General features: G+C 42.1%; 1 long non-coding RNA gene and 1 pseudogene across 1 annotated transcript in view; one reads left to right on the top strand and one right to left on the bottom strand.

The window, feature by feature from the left end:
- The window catches only part of LOC138840307 (uncharacterized), a 50570-nt gene extending 31705 nt beyond the window's left edge, over positions 1-18865 (top strand). The window contains exons 5-7 of the long non-coding RNA XR_011376061.1: positions 15125-15240; positions 18110-18228; positions 18409-18865. This is a non-coding gene — a long non-coding RNA (uncharacterized lncRNA). The remainder of the gene's footprint in view (positions 1-15124; positions 15241-18109; positions 18229-18408) is intronic.
- On the bottom strand, positions 4786-14182 carry LOC138839262 (hypermethylated in cancer 2 protein-like; annotated as a pseudogene).
- Positions 18866-19194: the final 329 nt, after the last annotated feature.

Genomic DNA, 19194 nt, shown 5'->3' with positions numbered 1-19194 from the left:
GTCATCCCAGCAGCTACCAGGTTAGAAATTATATAATATAAATATATCCAATGGTGACTCACAGGATCTGAGAGAATTTTGAGTATAGGAAATTGTGTATTGTCACCAATTTTTATTCAGTTGTAACTAGTGGCTCTTTACTGTTTCAAAATTCTAGTCATATCAACTATAATTTGTTGATATAAGCATTCTAGTAAACTCCAATATGCTTGTACAGTGTAATATGTTTATTTCGCATATGTTGCCAGTCCTAGGCATTGAACTCAAGGCCTATCCCTGTGCCTCTACACTCAAGGATAACACTCTAGCACCTGAATCTCAGTTCTATGTCTGGCTTTGTTTAAATATTTTATTTGAGATGAATATCATATTCTTTTCTTCCCTGGTTGGCTTAGAACCTCAATCCTCAGATCTCAGCTCCTGAGAAGCTAGGATTATAGGTGTGAACCACAGGGTCTAGCAAAGTTAACATTTAAAAAATCTTATTGTGGTGGGTGTTTTTAAGACACATTCATCCATAGCAGCAAGCTGTGTGTATTTTCTGGACATCCTACAAATGGGAGAAAAGTTGGTTGGGAATAGAGTGCTGTGCACATCTATTTTCAATCTTATGATATGTAGAAGAGTTCATTCTGCATGAAGACAGGAAAAGATATTTAAGGACCGAAGGTGTTTGACTTGGTGGGCATGGCTATTTCTAGGTATCATACTACATTATATTTGAGCATGCCCAAACCTGGGTGTGTTCCTCATTGTGCATGTTCAGACTCTGTGTCCAGTCCACCCCATGCATGCTCCTTACTGCTTATGTGCTTGAGTGAGGCTTGGCATTTGGAGGTGTGCACAGGGAGGTAGTGTGTGCTTCTGCTGCATTCTCCTTAAATTTGAGCTGAAAGTTCAGGTAAGGCCTCAGGGCAGTCCTGGCTGCACTTTTTTAAAATTAAATTTTACTTTATTGTAAAATGCTGTACAGAGGTGTTACAGTTACATGAGTAAGACAATGAGTACATTTCTTGTTGAGCATTGTTACCCCTTCCTTTGTTCTCCCACTGTCCCTTCTCTCCCCAACTCCCTCCCAAAATCATAAAGTTCATTTCCAACATAGTGTCCTGTGAGTATCATTGTTGCAGTGAGTTAGCTTGTGTCCTTATTTAAGCATTTTGTTATTCCCCTTCCCCTCCCCAAATTAAATAAATCTGTATACAAGATGCAGTGTACCAAAATCAAATACACTGACAACAGGATATACCATAGGAGGAAGAACATACAAAAGAAACAAAAGAAAATCATACAGTACATGAAAAGCAACAGCAACAAAGAAAAAACCCTTGTGACAATATCTTAGGGTTCATTTCACTTAGCATCATCGTCTATGGGCATAGGTACATAGCTATTAAGGTTTTCTGCTCATCTGATAAGATTATCCTAGACATACTAATTATTACATTATAAGGGAAACCATGGGACCAATATTTCTTTGGGCCTGGCTTACTTCACTTAATATGGTATTTTATGTCTTTCCACTTCCTAACAAATGGGGCAACCACCCCATAAATAAGTGGGTTAAAGACTTAAACAGAGACTTCTCTAAAGAAGAAATAAGAATGACCAATAGACACATGAAGAAATGCTCAACTTCTCTGGCCATAAAAGAAATGCACATCAAACCAACACTGAGATTCCACTTCACCCCATTTACAATGACTATAATCAAGAAATCTAATAACAACAGATGCTGGAGAGGATGTGGCCCAAAGGGAACCTTACTGCATTGTCGGTGGGAGTGTAAACTTGTTCAACCACTTTGGAAAGTAGTATGGAGTTTCCTCAAAATGACTCCATATAGAACTCCCATATGACCCAGCAATCCCACTTTTGGGCATTTACCCAAATGTTCACAAACAAGGTCATACTAAAGCTACCAGCACAACTATGTTTATCACAGTATTATTTACCATAGCTAAGATATGGAAGCAACCCAGATGCCCCTCAGTAGATGAATGGACCAAGAAAATGTGGTATATATACACAATGGAATTCTGTGCCTCCATCAGAAAGAATGACATTGCCCCATTTATTAGGAAATGGAAAGACTTGGAAAAAATTATATTAAGTGAAGTAAGCCAGGAGCAAAGAAACATAGGTCCCATGATTTCCCTTATTTGCAATAACTAGTATATATCTGAGACAAGCAGAAAAGGTTAGATAAGATGATGTTAAGCAAAATGAACCCCAAGATAAGGACACAAGTGATTTTTCTTCCTTGCTGTTGTTTCTAATGTATTTATAAGGTACCATGTGATTTCTTTGTTGCTTTGTATGTCCTTCCCCCACGGTATAACCCGTTTTCACTGTATTTGATGTTGGTATAATTTGGGGAGCGGAAAGGTAAAAACAAATTGTTTAAATAAGGATACAGTTTGACCCATTGCAACAATGAAATGTACAAGACACTGCTGAAAAACGAACTTTACAATTTAGGCGCGGGCAGGGGGGGGGGAGGAGGGAGGAATGTAGCTGTTGAGAAGGGAGGGAAGGGATGGTAGGGGAAAAACAGCAGGAGGCAACAATGCTTGATAAGAAATGTACTCATTACCTTGCTCATGTGATTGTAACCCCTCTGTACAGTATTTTCACAATAAAAAAACTTACTTAAAAAATTAACCCTCAAAATCAATGGCTTTTCTGTATGCCAATAACGAGAAGAACACGGCTGAAATCAGGAAAGCAACTCCTTTTGTTATAGTCACACAAAAATAAAATACCTAGAAATTAACTAAAGAAGTAAAGGACTGCTATGATGAAAACTTTAAACACCTGGGAAAGGAAATAAAAGCAGAACTGAGGAAATGGAAAAACCTCCCATGCTCCTGGATTGGGAGGATTAACATCGTGAACATGGCAAAACTGCCAAAGGCTATCTACAAATTCAATGTGATACCTATCAATATTCCAATCTCATTCTTCAGTGAAAAAGAAGAAGCAATCAAAAAATTCATATGGAACAATAAAAGACCCTGAATAGCAAAAAGAATCCTTAGCAGAGTGAACAGTGCTGGAGGAGTATCAATACCAAATTTCAAACTCTACTACAAAGCCATAGTAATCAAAACAGCTTGGTACTGGTACAAGAACAGATTTGAGGACCAATGGAATAGAACTGAAGACCCAGAAATGAACCCATAGACCTATAGTCATCTAATCTTGGATAAGGGAGCTAAAAAAATAGAATGGAAGAAAGACAGCCTCTTCAGTAAATGATGCTGGCAAAATTGGTTAAACTCCTGTAGAAAACTAAAGTTATATCCATATATATATATATATATATATATATATATATATATATATATATATGTGTGTGTGTGTGTGTGTGTGTGTGTGTGTGTGTGTGTGTGTGTGTATACATATATATATATATATATATATTTATATATATCCTTATATATCATGCTGCACCAGAATCAACTCCAAATGGATCAAAAATTTCGAAGTCAAAGCAGATACCCTGAAAACATTAGAGGAAGGAATAGGAGAAACTCTAGGGTTCCTTTGTACAAGCCAAAATTTTTTTAATACAGACACAGAAACAAAACAAAGAAAGGCATTGCATGAAACTCTAGAGCTTCTGCATGGCAAAGGATATAGCTAGAAAGATCAATAGAAAGCCCACGGCTTGGGAGAAAATCTTCACTAGCCATAAAATAGACAAGGACCTCATATCTAAAATATACTTAGAACTCAAAAATTAAATTCCCAGCAACAAATCCTCAAAGAAACAAACACCTGATTAATAAGTGGGCTGAAGACTTAAAGAGACTTCTCTGAAGAAGAAATAAGAATGGCCAATAGACACAAAGAAATGTTCAACTTCTCTACCCATAAAAGAAATGCAAATCAAAGCAATATTGAGATTCCATCTCACCCCAGTTAGAATGGCTATAATTAAGAAATCTAATAACAACAGATGCTGGAGGGGATGTGCCCAAAAGGGAACCTTCTGCATAGAGCTCCCCTATGACCCAGCAATCCCACTTTTTGGCATTTTTCCCTAACAATCACAAACAAGACCATACTAAAGCTACCAGCACAACTATGTTTATCGCAGCATTATTTACCATAGCTAAGATATGGAACCAACCCAGATGCCCTTCAGTAGATGAATGGATCAAGAAAATGTGGTTTATATATACAATGGAATTCTATGCTTCCATCAGAAAGAATGATGTTCCTGTAACCCAAGACCTGCAATGCTAAGATACTCACCGCCTCAGCTCTGGTTTGTTGGTAAGGGGCTCCAAGATGTTTCTGCCTTGTGTGGTTACATTTCCTTTCCTTAACCATATTTCACTCTGAAATATAACACTGATATTAGGAAAATGTACTTCATGCACAACAATATATTGCTATTCCTGTGGTAAAAGGCTGACGTGTAAATTTTATAAATGGTGGAAGTATGCTAATAATATGTCAAATAGCAATGATAAAGATGTTCACATTTCAGTCAAAACACATACATATACATATACAATAAGTTAAATACACTTGATATAGGCACGAAACACTCTTATTTCCCATGGCTAAAATATTTTGCCTCGTTCAAGTTTATCTTGCTTAAAGATTTTGAACATCCAATTTTATCAAGAAATCAATTGTCACACTTTCTTTGTAGCCTTCATAGATAATGTCTTCTGATTTCATCAAGAAGTTTGGGTTGCTTTCATAAAGGTATCAGCAACAAGAAAGAAAATTCAAGGTGGAGCCAGGAGTACTTTGATTACATGACCTTTAGCCGGGCCCTTTTGCCTCAAACATGGCTTCTTCAATGGAACAGTCCACCACTACTCCTTGTGTAGTATTAGGTGTTGAGTCCAGCAGAGTATCTGTTATTCTTTTTTTAATATATATTTTTATTCTAAAGATACTGTACATAGAGGTTACAGTTACATGAGTAAGGTAATGAGTACATGTCCTATCGAGCATTGTTAACCTCTCCTTTGTTTTTTTTTTTTTTTTTTTTTTTTGGTCGGTCGCTGGGCTTGAATTCTGGGCCTGGGCGCTGTCCCTCAGCTCTTCAGCTCAAGGCGAGCACTCTACCACTTGAGCTACAACGCCACTTCCGGTTTTCTGGTGGTTTATTGGAGATAGGAGTCTCACGGTCTCTCCTGCCCGGGCTGGCTTTGAACCGCGATCCTCAGATCTCAGCCTCCTGAGTTTTTACTCTACCATCCCTTCTCTCCCAACCTTCCCAACACCTCAATCCTCCCCCCACAAGTTGTAAAGTTCATTTTCAAAATAGTGTCTGTCTTGTATATCTCATGGTTAGAATGGGTCAATCTGTATCCTTGGTTCAGCATGTTATTATTTCCCTTCCCCTCCCAAAATTGGAACAAAATGTATATACAAGATACAGGGCACTGACATCAAATACAATGAAAATAAGGATTTTACCATGGGTAAAGAACACACAAAAGAAACAAAAAGATCACATAGTATATTATAAGTACAATACAAAACAACAGCAACAAAGATAAAACCTCTTGTGTCCCTATCTTGGGTTTCATTTCAATTAGCAACATCTTATATGGTCATATGTACATAGCTTTGCTTGTCCTAGACATATACCAGTTATTGCAAATAAGGGAAACCATGGGACCAAGGTTTCTTTGGGCCTGGCTTACTTCACTTCATATAATTTTTCCAAGTCTTTCCATTTCCTAACAAATGGGACAACGTCATCTGCTATGAAGCATTTTGAGGTCAGTGGATCACAGCAACAAATAGTGAGGGGAGGAAGGGGAAGGGAAAATTGAAGTGGGCTACTGTAGAAAATTAAATTGGGTGAATTGAAGCTGAGCGCATCCTCGGAAGGGGTTCCAGGCAGCTTCAATTCCCACTGCCCCCACCAATCCCATTTGGAACTTCAGACTGGAACTCTGGTCAGGTCCTTTGCCATTCCCTCATTCCTGGCATCAACTTTACAGGTTCAGTTAATATGGAGCCCAGTGTGACTGGGTAATCAGAGGACCTTAGTCCCCTTAGAGGGGCACAATAGTGCTAAGCACCCCATCTGCTCCTCTCAGCCTGGCCAGCTTTCGTGACTCAAGCCTGGTGGTGGGATGCAGCACTTGCTCTCCTGAACTCTGCCCTCTTGGATATCCAGGCCTCTGCACACTCAGGATAGGTACAGGAGGGCAGCACCTGCCAGCAGCCTAGCTTGCTTGCACGCTTGCAAAGGTACCTGGGGTTCAGTAAATAAGTTCAGCAAGGGGACAGTGGGCATGTGGGCCAGTGCCCTCAAGTGGCAATAGACCAGAAATCCCCCTGGCTACATGAGATTGGGAAAGTCAATTTGGGTTTAGATTGTTGGCTTCATAGGTTGAGGTGTATGGCTATTCTGCAAGACTCTGAGATTCCCATTTGCTTAAAGGTTCACCTTTTATTCTTCTTTCCTTTTTCGTTTTCTTCTTAATCTTGGAGGAGGCTTTTCAGTGTCTGGAACCTGACGGAGAAGACAGTAGCAGGGCCCACCTTGCTACTACCTCCTTGTCCCGAATCTGAGAAATAAATGTATTCATCACTGCACAAACATATTGATACAAGGACAACACTGTTGAGAGTGTTTGCATTGTCTGTATTGGTAAGGATCAGGTCCTTTCTACCCTTCACTAAACCACTGGAATCAACTGAGTTGTGCAAATTATCCCCGCATTTGGCTTCAATGAGACTCTCACATCAACCCAACCCCCAAGGTTCAGGAGCAGAGCAGCAGAAGGAGTTCACCTTTCCCTTGGGGATGAAGCCCAGACGCGGGCACCAGCTGGCAAGACCACTAAGGTCCACCCAGAAGGCCTGAGGCCTGGGGAGCACAGACCCAAGGTATTATGTGCCATCTAGGCTTGGAGAGTCCTTGGGATTGGTGATGAGGGCCCTAATGAGTCCAGGGAGGTTTCCAACCTCTTCCCAGCCCTATGTTTGCCCATGAGCTGATCCAGGGCCGACCCAGGACCTGCAGCAAAGCTGAAGATTCCTTGGGATTTGCCTAACAGCTGCTGAGATTGGAAACTGTAAAAGTTTATGTAAACAATGAGATAAATATATTAGTGTCTTTTTGTTTCTGAGCCCACTGAGGTTTTATACTCATTCAAAACGTACTTTGTTTAAAAAAAAAATAGGTTTTGGGGCTGGGAAGGTGGCTCAGTGGTAGAGCGCTTGCCTTGCATGCCTGAGGCCCTGGGTTCGATTCCTCAGCACCACATAAGCAAAAAGAAAAAAAAGCCAGAAGTGGCGCTGTAGCTCAAGTGGTAGAGCGCTAGCCTTGAGCTGAAGAGCTGAGGGACAGCACCCAGGCCCAGAGTTCAGGCCCCACGACTGGACCCAAAAAAAAAATAGGTTTTGTGTGTTTGAGTTATGAGTTCCCTACCCATTTAAAAACAATCATTCCTAAGTGAGATCTGTTTCCTGTTTCTCTGAAACATTCAGGAATCAAGTGACTAAAGCACAAAACTGTAAGCTGTCTTTACCTCCCACAGCCTAATTTCTTTGTGAGACTCTTACTACTTAAACACATGCGCGTGCGCACGCATGCATGCACACACACACACACACACACACACACACACACACACACACAGAGTTGCAAGCATACACTGACATGGATTCAATGGAAAAGTAAACAAAACCAAGTATTGTATTAATCCCACTCCATCTCAACTACTGGTATCATATTAAATAGGGAAGTAGCTGGGCAGTGCTGTCTCATGTTTCTAATCCTAGCTACTGAGGAGGCTGAGGACTGAGGATCATGGTTCAAAGCCAGCCCAGGCAGGAATGTCCCTGAGAAAGTCCCCAATTAATCACCAGAAAACTGGAAGTGGTGCTGTCGCTCAAGTGGTAGAATGCCAGCCTTGAGAAAAAGAATTTAGGCACAGTGCCCAGGCTCCAAGCCCTATGAGTGACAAAAAAATCAGAAGCATGAGTTGTGTTTTCTTTTTAAAATACAAAAGAGGTTTGATATGGTTCTGAGTGGGTACAATACTATGTAACACAGATATTGAGTGAGGGAGCTGTGCTCCCAGTCCCTGAGTTTTGTAGAGGGATCACCTAATTTCCAGTCACCTCACAGATGCAGAAGCCTATGGGGTGGAGGCCACAGGTGCCACTTGGGTTTTAGTGCTAATAGGGCGGGGGTTGGACCTCTGGAATTTTCTCAAGTTCTCAATTTCCTTGAGCTAAAATCAAGGGTACAGGCTTCCATCTCCTATCAGACAGGGAAGAGAGCCATCTCAGGGATAGGGGTTCCACATGGAAGACTCTGATAAGAGCTCTTCTTTGACATTACTCCATTATTTTCAGAAGATGCCCTCAGCACCCAGGTCCCTGAACTTGGCTCTGTTTTCACTTGGAGGGTCTCTGAAGGGGTTGGATTGGGAATAAATTTGGAATTGTTTGGTCTGAACTTAAAATTGTAAGGAAACAAGAAAAAAAGTATGAAGCAAACTGAAGATAAAAGGTTGCTGGCTCAGTTGACCAATAGAATGGAAGCAAGCATGCAACCTTGGTCTGGCCTAGTTCCTGACTAGGACCCATGGAAATATCTGAGAAACCTATGGTATGGGAGAACTCATTGGACCCAGACAAGGCTGAGCCTGTGGGCATGACCAATCCTCACTAGAGTGGCCAGGAGTGTTCAAAGGTTCTGTTCCCTTCCCTAGTCTTGTGATTGGTTCCTGCTCAGTCTACATGAGCCAGGAGGAGCTTTAGCCCTCTCCAGCTCTGTAGAGATAGGATGGGGGGGGCTCCCTTCCACTTTATTGCAGACCTGGCAGTAGATGTTAAGAGCTGGTCTCTCTTTGTGGATCCTGTTACTTCAGTGCCCAACACCTAGCTCACACTCAAGCATAGTCAGTAGCAGTTAAGAACTTGGGGCCCAGGCCTCTGGATCCCAACATGACTGGGCTGATCTGAGCCCAGCTTCTTCCTCCAGATAAAAAAAGCAACCAGTTCTCATCCCTCAACTTCCAGCACCACCATACCATACTGTTGTTATCAATTCAAGAGTTAGCAAGTGGTCAGAAGTCTCTCCTCCTTGTTCAGTGAGAAAGGAAAGGGAAGCATCTGTGCACAGGCACAGTGCATATCACACTCATTCTCACACACAGAAGCAAAAAAATGCAAGTACCAATGGCATTGGTAGCAAGTCTAGCCTCTTTCCACCCCCTCCTTCCAAAACCTTCCAGTTGCAATGCTTCCATAGATGTGACATGGGGAAGGGGGCTCTCAATTAAAAATGATAAAACAAGAACCTCTAGACAAAGAATATTTCTTGAAAACTATAGGAAACATGTTTTCCTGAGGCAGCCCAGGCAGGACTCAGGACAAGGGAAGAATTTGGGCAAGGGGGCTTCTGGGACCTGGAGAAATGGGCTCATTGTTGGGTTCCAAAACATCAAATTTTAAGGAAAAGGGGGACAGGGGCACTTGCTCCAGTTACATTCAGTCTGCAGACCCGGGCTCAGCCCCAAAGGGGTAAAAGGAAAATTAAGGATGGCTTGTTTTGGTTTAAAAAGAATTCACAATTCACAAAACAGGTGGAGGAAGAACAGATCAGTAGGATTAACAGCAACACAGGCCCAGAGTTTGGCCAGGTGCCTCCCTGACTATCCCCTGCCAGAGAGCAATGTCACCCTGGCTAAAGGAGGGAGGGAGGGAGCTGCCCCCAAGCATCTGCTCCCTGGAGCCAGGGTCATTCACAGACTCAAGCACACAGTCCTGGTCCCTGCTGGGTGGGGGATCTCAATAGCATGAAGGAGATTCCCTCTTCCCCTTCTCTATCCCAACCTAAAGGAAAGGGACCAGGTCTCAGAGAGACCCAAGTGTTGTGTTTGTACCTGTTCCTTGCAGTCTCCCCCACCACCAGGGCTGGAGTGAGGTGTAAGACAGGGAGGTGGAAAGGTCACCACCAGCACCACACATGGGGCTGGGCCTGCAGGCTTCTCTCCCTTGGTACATACTGTTGATTAAATCTCTGGGCATGGGCTATCTGTGGCAAAGGAGCTGTTGGGATATGCCCATTGGACCTGAGGCTCACCCCCCCATGCCTACCTGCTTCCCCTGTGCTAGGTTCCCACAAGTCAGGTCTCTGGAGGCCACCCCTATATCCTGGCTTCTCCTTTGCTGGGCTCCTACGTGGCAGGTCTGCAGAGGGCACCCCTCTGAGGGTCTTTGTCTTCTAGGAGGGGATGTGTGCAGGTGTCTGATGAAGTTTGATTGCTGGGTGAACTTGCCCCTGGCACTCATAGGGATTCTTGCCTGAATGCAATTGCATATATGCTAGGTGAGGCGGTGCTGGCGGGTGAACAGCATGCCACACTCATCACAGGAAAAAGGCTCCACATGGGGGTGTGACATAGTGGTTTGCTGGGTGAACATCTTGTTGTTGATATTGCAGAGGAAGTGCCTCATGAGCCAGAGTGTCTTCTCCTGCTGCCTCAGGGTGGCCAGGTCCTTGTATTCTTCTCACAGACTGAGAATGTAAATGACTGGGTGTCTGCTGCATAGGCTGTGTGAGGCATCAAGATCCTCAGCCTCCTCCTCAGCAGCCCTGCTGCCCATCTCACGTGCCTCCTCCTCCTTGATGAACAGCTCCTCCTCTGTGTGCATCTCCATATGAGCAGTGAGCTGCTCACAGGCAGGAAAGCCCTTGGCACAGGGCAAGCACACATAAAGGATATCTCCATATGAGGGTGGCCACTGCCACCCTCACTCCAGCTCTGCCCACTGTCCTGACTCCCCTCCGTATTCTCCTGCCCTCCTTGCAGGGGTGTGGGGGTTTTCAATAAGGCTCACTGGGGCCACCAACACTAACACTGTGGTCAGAATGCATTGGGATCTGTGTCTCCTTCACTCTCTTCACCTGGGCAGGAGCCGTTGGTTCCTATTTTTCTCTGCTCAAAGAGCAGGAGGCAGAAACAAGCTCCGTGCTTTGTTCCTTCTTTCAAGAGACTCTTCAGAGGCTGTCCACCTCAAGCAGGCTCAGGCTGTTGTCTTCAGTATTTTCCAGATCCATGGACTCAATAGGGGTGCCCCAAGCTAGGCCTAAGAGGTACTGTTGGGAACAGGTGGGATGGAGACCCACAGGGGTAAATTGTGTGAGCTTTTATTCAGCTGCGCTCTGTCATCAGTGGTCGGGGGCTGCTCTTTTTGGACAGGTCTAGGTCCAGCTATTGTCCATAGCCCCTGCTACTTCCATTGGTGCTAATGCCACAACTAAGCGAGCCCATTCTCCCACTGGCTGAACAGAGCCCCGGACGCAGGCTGTGTGTGCACCCTTGGGCAGAGCTACCCAGAAAAAGCTCATCATCTATCTTTGGGCTGAGGGAGATCCTGAGAGGAATGGTGCCCCTTATGTCCATCCAAGAGCTATAGATAGGAAGCCTGGTTACCAGTGGCTGTGGAAAGTCTTTGGCTGCAAGATGGACAAACCATACTAGCAGCCCCTATTTGTCCATGGCCAAAGCACTGTCTGGTTCTCTGGAGTATGGTATGGTGGAGGGCTGTGAATGCAGGCAGCTGGCAGTAGCTGGTAGCAGTAAGGACAGTGCTGAAGTTGGGATTGTTAGTCTGGACACTACGCCCAAGCTTGCCTGTATACATGAAATCCAGGATTTTCTGGAACACCTTGGAGTTAACCATGTTCATGTCTAGGCTGATGAGGATGTGTTGCAGGAGCCAGGACTTGAAGTAGATGCTGCTAGCAACCAGGACATTTTTTTTTATTTTACTGTTATTGAAAAGGTGATATACAGAGGAGTTACAGTTACAAAATTCAGGTAGTGAGTTATATTTCTTTTAGAATAGTGTCACCTATTCCCTCACTTCCTCCCAGTTTTTTTCCCCTTCCAACTAACCACACAACTTTTATACTTCATTTTCTACATAGTGTCTAGTGAGAATCACTACTGCATTTGTTCACCCTTTTCCCTTTATTTCTGTGCTGCTTTAAACCTCCCCCAAACAGATAAATTTACATACAAGACAGAAGTTACAGAAAACCAAAAAATGACAAAGGAGAAAAAAACAAAGAGAAAACCAAAATATAGAACAACTCCTTGCTTCAATTTCTTGGTGTTCATTTTGATAAACAGCATTGTATATGATCATATGCACATAGCTATTGAGCCTTTTGTTTTTCTCCTAAGAATATCCTCCATTGGTTTCATTGTGTCTAGAGTCCTGTATACTTTATGATCACCAAGTGTTTTTTTTTTTGTCTTTTACCAACAAATGTGTTCACTTTTATATTTGTAGGCACATTCTAGTTTAACTAATGCTAGAAACCATGCAACCTATGCTTCTCTGGGTCTGTTATATTTTTCTTCACATTTGTTTTTACAAGTTAATCCATTGCCTTATTTCAGTTTAATGCAATCTGATTGTGATCTTCTGCTAAGAATATCTTAGACACATTCTAGTTTTTACAAATTAGGGAAACCATGCAGCTTATGTTTCTTTGGGTCTGGCTTTCTTCACTTAGTATGATTTTTTTATGTTTTTTCCATTTCCTTACAATGGGCAATGTCTTTCTTTTTGATGGAAGCATAGAATTCCATTGTGTATATATATATATATATATATATATATATATATATATATATATACATACACACACATACATACATACATACCATATTTTCTTGATCCATTCATCTACTGAGAGGCATCTGGGTTGATTCCATATATTAGCTATGGTAAATAATGCTGCCATGAACATGGTTATGCTAATCAGTTTGCTGTGGCCTTGTTTGGGGTCATTTGGGTAAATGCCCAGGAGTGGGATTGCTGGGTCATAAGGGAGCTCTAGGTTTATTCTTAGAGGAAACTCCATAGTTCTTTGCAGATTGTTTGAACAAGTTTACTTTCCCACCAGCTGTGTAGTAGCATTGTCTTTTGGCCATATTCCCTCCAGCATCAGTTCTTAGTTTTCTTGATAATGGCCATTCTAACTGGAGTGAGGTAGAATTTCAATATTGTTTGGATTAGCATTTCTGTTATGGCCAGAGATGTTGAATATCTCTTCATGTGTTTATAGACCATTCTTATTTCTTGTTCAGAGAAATTTCTCTTTAAGCCTTTAGCCCACTTATTAATGGGTTGTTGTTTCTTTGAGGATTTGTTTTTGAGGGATTTAAATTTTGGAGCTTTAGATATAAGGCCAATGTCTGATTTATTGGTAGAAAACTTCTCCCAATCTGTGGCCTTTCTATTTGCTAGCTATGTCCTTTGCCATGAAGAAACCCTTCAGTTTAATGCAATCTCATTTATCCAACCGTTCTTTGATTTTTGTGTGTTTCTGGATCTTTCCTTAGGAAATTACTACCTGTGCCAAGGAGCCCTAGTGTTGCTCCTACCCCTTCTTGTAATATTTTCACTTTATCTAGCCTTCCACTAAGGACTTTGATCAATTTGGAATTGATTCGGATGCAGGGTGATATATAAGAATCTCCAGGTCCAAAGAAACATAGGTCCCATGGTTTCCCTTATTTGCAATAACTATTATATGTCTGAGACAAGCAGAAAAGGTCAGATAAGTTGATGTTAGGTGAAATGAACCGCAAGATAAGTATTCAAATGTTTTTTCTTTCTTGCGATTGTTTCTAAGATATTTATAAGATAATTTCTTTGTTGCTTTGTATGTCCCTCCCCCATGGTATAAACCCTGCTTTCATTGTATTTGATGTTGGTATAATTTGTGGCGGGGAAGGGAAAAAAAACAAATCATTTAGATGGGGATACAGGTGGGCCCATTGCAACAATGAGATGTACAAGTTGTTATGTCGAAAAATGAACTTTACAACTTTGTCCTGGAGGGGTGCGGGGGTGGGGGGAATGGGAAGGGATGGGAAGGGGAAACAAGGGAGGAGGCACCAATGCTTGATAAGAATTGTACTCATTACCTTGCCCATGTAATTGTAACCCCTCTGTACAGTATTTTCACAATAAAAAAAGAATCTAACTTCTATTTTCTGCACTTGTATCACTAATTCTAACAGCACCATTTGTTGAAGAGGCTGTCTTTCTTCCATTCTGTGGTTTTTGCTCCTTTATCAAAGATTATGTGGCCATAGGACTGTGGGTTCATTTACTGGTCTTCAATTCTATTCCACTGTTCCTTGGGGCTGTTCATGTGCCAGTACCAAGCTGTTTTTTTAATATAAATATGGCTTTGTAATAGAGTTTGAACTTTGGTATTGATATTCCTCCAGCAGTTCTTCCTGCTAAGGATTTTTTTTTAGTCGATCATGGGGCCTGAACTCTGGGCCTGGGCACTGTCCCTCAGCTCTTCAGCTCAAGGCTAGTGCTCTACCTCTTCAGTCCCAGCACCACTTCCACTTCTGGTTTTCTTCCTGGCTTAAGGATTGATTTTATTTTTCCATATGAATTTTTGGATTGCTTCCTCTAGTTAATTAAATAATGATGTTGAGATATTGATGGATTTTTGCATTGTATTTGTAAATGTCTTTTGGCAACATTGCCATTTTTGTGATGTTAATCCTCCTAATCCCAGATCATGGTAGGTCTTACCACTTCCTTAACTCTGCTTTAATTTCCTTTCAGATTTTTAAAGTTTTGTTTCTTTAGAAAATCTACAGAATGTTCTATTCCAGAGATTCTAACTTCTGTGTTATTGAATCTGTTGTCATGACTCTCTCTTTTTTATTTTCCTGACATCTAACTGGCCATTTTTGATTGCTTCAATCTATTTATTAAAGCTTTATTTTAGGTCATGTATGGAAGATTTGTGTTTCAGTGCCTTCTCTCATATCCTTTTGCTGAGTGACTGTGTTGTCTTTGGATTCCCTTTCCTTTTCTTGGAATTCATTCAGCTTTCTGTTTGTGGATTCCATGAATTCCTCTATTAATCTTTAAATAGCCTCATCATGCTCTTGCATAGCCACGTGCAGGCTTTCAATCTTCTCATTCAACTTATTTACCAGCAGTGTTTTTAAAACATTTTGAGAACTATTCTCAAGTCTTTCATTGACTGCTCTATTGCCTTTTTATTTTGAGTGAGTTTTTATTTTGAGTTGAGGTTCCTTTACTTACCATTTTCTTTGTGTTTCTACAGATCGTTCTGCCCATTTGAAAACAAAAGCAAATCCAATACCACAGAAGAACACAATTTTAAGACAAACCAACCCAGAACCTTGTAATTGCACAGACTTTAGAGGTTCAAAATCATAGGTAAGTATTCCCTTATCTAACTCTCCTTTTCTTTATTTCGGGAAGGGTATTGTGGTTCAGTAGAGATTATATATAGTTGTTGCCAGTGAGAAAAATCTGTTGTGAGCAATAAAACAATCCTAACCAAAAGAATGATAGGATGAGCCACTTAAGCACAGTCAAAATGGAAACAAGTACAGTCTAACTCACAAACATTTAGCCTATAAATACATGAAGAAGTGCTTCACATCCCTAGTAACAAAGTGAATACTAACCACAATTCTACTCAGATTCTGACCATCCCTGTTTGTTTATTTAGTTTGTTTGTTTATTTGTTTTGGTGCCAGTTCTGGGGCTTGAACACTGTTTCTGAGCTTCTGTTTCCAAGGGTAGAGCTCTACTACTTGAGTCACATATCCACATTTGGCTCTTTGGTGATTAAGTGAAAATAAGACTCATGGACTTTCTTGTTCAGGCTGGCTGAGAAACTCATATCCTCAAATGTCAGCCTCCTGAGTAACTAGGATTAGGATTATACCTTGCCTCATATCATCTCTACAATGTCCATTTTCCAGGATTAAATGACTTCTACTACAAAGTGAAGGAGGTGGGGGACAGGTTGGACCTGCCATCTTAAATTATAGTGAAAGATCAGTGCTTGGCATAGAGGGGAGAATACTGTTGATGGCATCTGAGACAGTGTACCTAACCTCTCCCAAGGGAAACAGGACTCCTTGGCTTGGCTCTGTCTGGCAGGACCACTTATCAAGCAGATAAACTTTTGGGTCTCCTTCCTAGATCACAGTCACTCAGCATCCTGAGAAGGCTGTCTTCATTGGGGACTGGAGATAATCAACTGGTTTCCTCCCCTCATTCTTCCTGTAGGCCTAGTACAAGCAGGAGTAACAGATCCTTGATGCATAACTTGCTAAATTGTTATTCCTATGCTGTCCTTTGAGAATTTTAATTCATTGATGCCAACTCCCCTGTTTTCTCCTCCCTCCACCTTTTTGAGAAAGGCCTAGTGGCTTCTTACCACTAAGGAATTTGGTGATCTGATGCAGCTGTCTCCAGGTGTCTGAGCCAACAACCAGGTATCTTCATTCTTCATTGAAGTCTTAGGGTCCTTCAGAGTTTTCCTCTTGAACAGGAATATGATACTTGCACCATGAAATATGTATCTTCAGTTAACCAGCAAAAACTGGAAATGGAGATTTGGCTCAAGTGGAAGAGTGGTAGCCTGGAGAAAAATAAAACTCAGAGACAGGTTCTGAATTCAAACTCCAGGAATGGTACCAAAAAGGAAAAACTACAAAAAGAAAAAATTGAAAGGCAAAAAATTTAAGGCGTAGAGTTCAAGCCTTAGTTCTAGTAAAAAGAAGACAACACAAATGTCTTACTGACATAAAGGTAGCCAACATGGAAAAGTACAAAAGTGAAAGTAGATTGGGTTGTTTTTTATCCTTTGTCTGCTGGAGATGATCATGGCTAACAGTGATAGTAAAGCGGCCCTGCTTCTCACAGTGCAGTGTACCCAGCAACATGGTCCACAATGTCCTGTGAGTAAGGAGGAGGCCACAGATTCCGGGTTAAAACAAGCGGCCAACTCTTCATGAGATACACTCAGGACAACTTTCAAGGCTTTTTGAAAGTGGGATCTGAGGAAATGGAAATGTGTTTCAAATGACAGAAGAGTGCCAGCCTTGAGTGATAAAGTGAATAGAGAGTACAAGGCCCTGAGTTCAAGCCAAAATGCCAGCACACAAAAAAGAGACAAAATCTGACATATATCCTTCCTTTGCTGGGCACCAGTGGCTGGCATCTTTAATTGTAACTGTGCAGGAGGCCGTGACCCGAGGCTTGAGGTCTGAAGGAAGCATCCACACACACATTCTTGTGACTCTCTTAACCAGCAAATTAACCAGAAAAATTCTTGGAATGAAGTAGCTCAAGTTGCAGAGCACCTGCAATATGCAAAAAGGCTAAACAAAAGCTCCAGGCCTTGAGTTCAAGCCCCAATACTGTCTCAAATAGGGAGATTTTTTTTTGGGTCCAGTCATGGGCCTGAACTCTGGGCCTGGGCACTTTCCCCTCAGCTCTTCACCTCAAGGCTAGCACCCTACCACTTGAGCCACAGCACCACTTCCGGCTTTTTTTTCCCTGCATATGTGGTGCTGAGGAATTGAACCCAGGGCCTCATGCATGCAAAGCAAGCGCTCTACCACTGAGCCCCCTTCCCAGCCCCTAGGGAGATTTTTTTATCTGAACCCCAAGCCTGTATAGAAGTTCTCTGACAGTGAATATTAGGAAGGGGTCAAGGTGGAGTTCAGGGTGATACTTGTTCAAATTTTTAGGTTTTTTTAAGGTCAAACTTTTCTTTGTTTGAAAATTTAGACAAGTAGGACAAAATAAGAGCTGGGGAAGGTTGGGCATGGACTGAGCAGAATGTGCTTTATTGGGCCTGGGGAAGTCCAGTTAGATACACAAGGGTGGACCCTGTGGAGGATGTATACCATGGATGAAATGGATGATGTGGTGAGAATGAACAGGGTGAATTCAGGACAGGGACATTGTGAGGATCCTGAACATAGAAACCTAGGGTGGAAATGGCAAATGAAGCCTCTACAAGGCCTGCCTAAGGTCAAGAGATCCCAGGACCAAGACAGGAGCAATCCAGGCCTGACCCCAAACTCAGGTCACCTAATTCTCCAAAAAGTTGAAAGTGGTCTTGAGCATACTGTCCTTTTGCTTGAGCAATTCTAAGGGGCTGGGTGGAAATGGTACGGCTGGCAACCTGGCCACTGTGAAAGGTTCACACCACTGTCCTCCAAGCTCTGAGATATTCAGCAATCTGAAGCCTGCTTGTTTTTTTTTTTTGTCTGTGTACCAGGAGATCTAGAACACTGGAGATAATGGCCACACTGAGGCCAGGCCTGTGGTAAAGGAAGCTGGGACATTAGGGTAACCACATTGATCATGCTGAAGAAACCCCAAAGGACAGAAATAGAGGTCAGTTGTCTAAATGGGCTGGCCAGGGCTATGCATTCAGCCCCTAAGAGATGAGGCCATGCATAGTCTTTCTTGCTTCAACATTCAGATTTATTGTCATTCTCTCTGTTCTTTCCTTTCTCCCTCCCTTCCTCCTTGCTTCCTCTTTTCTTTCCTACTTCCCTTCCTCCATTCCCTCAGAATATTGACTTCCTGCATGATGGTGGCAGTCACAGTCCATGAGGTTCTGGAGGGTTTCACTGCATTCTCTGGTTGAACTCATGTATCTGAGCAGTGACTCTGTGCTTTCATCTCAGAATGCAGCAAGGAAGTTGGCAACTCCTCCCAGCCCTCAGGAACAAATGGGAGGAGAGGGCCATGGGGCAAGTGACATACAGGTTTGTCAACAGGTAAATAATATGTCATACATGGATTAGTGATGTCAGGAACAGAGCAAGAGGAGAGGACTTCAGTGTGGGGGAATAGATTTCTCCATCAGATGCTGAAGGAGAAGAGTCTGGGAAACAAAGGAGAGACTACTACATTTAGAAGAGCCAAACTAGAAGAACACTGAGAACCACAAGAGAAGAACAAAGAAGCTGAAAAACGTGGGAGAGCAGCCATGTGAGAGAAAGCTAGGAAAGAGTTTTCAGTTCTAGCCTCCACCACAAGGCAAGCCTGGTAGTCTCCTGACAGGGTTCATTATATACAATCTGTCATATGGGTATGTATGTGTGCATATATTTATGTATGTCTATGTACACACACACACACACACACACAAACACACACATATATATATAATATGTACATATCCTTATACATATGACAGCTTATTTTGACCCCTACAGATTTAAAGCATTCCTTCTTCCCCACCTCCTTAGAAGTATTTATTGTTATTATGTTCTTGATAAGGACTAGTCTAACTGGAATTAAATGAAATCTCTGTGCTGGGTTTTGTTTTGTACAACTTGTGCTAAAGCTTCA

This window comes from Dipodomys merriami, unplaced genomic scaffold, assembly GCF_024711535.1.
Source record: "Dipodomys merriami isolate MVZ:Mamm:240054 unplaced genomic scaffold, mDipMer1.0.p SCAF_3, whole genome shotgun sequence".
In the NCBI taxonomy this organism is placed as follows: domain Eukaryota; kingdom Metazoa; phylum Chordata; class Mammalia; order Rodentia; family Heteromyidae; genus Dipodomys; species Dipodomys merriami.
This window is presented reverse-complemented; position numbering and strand designations above follow the sequence as displayed.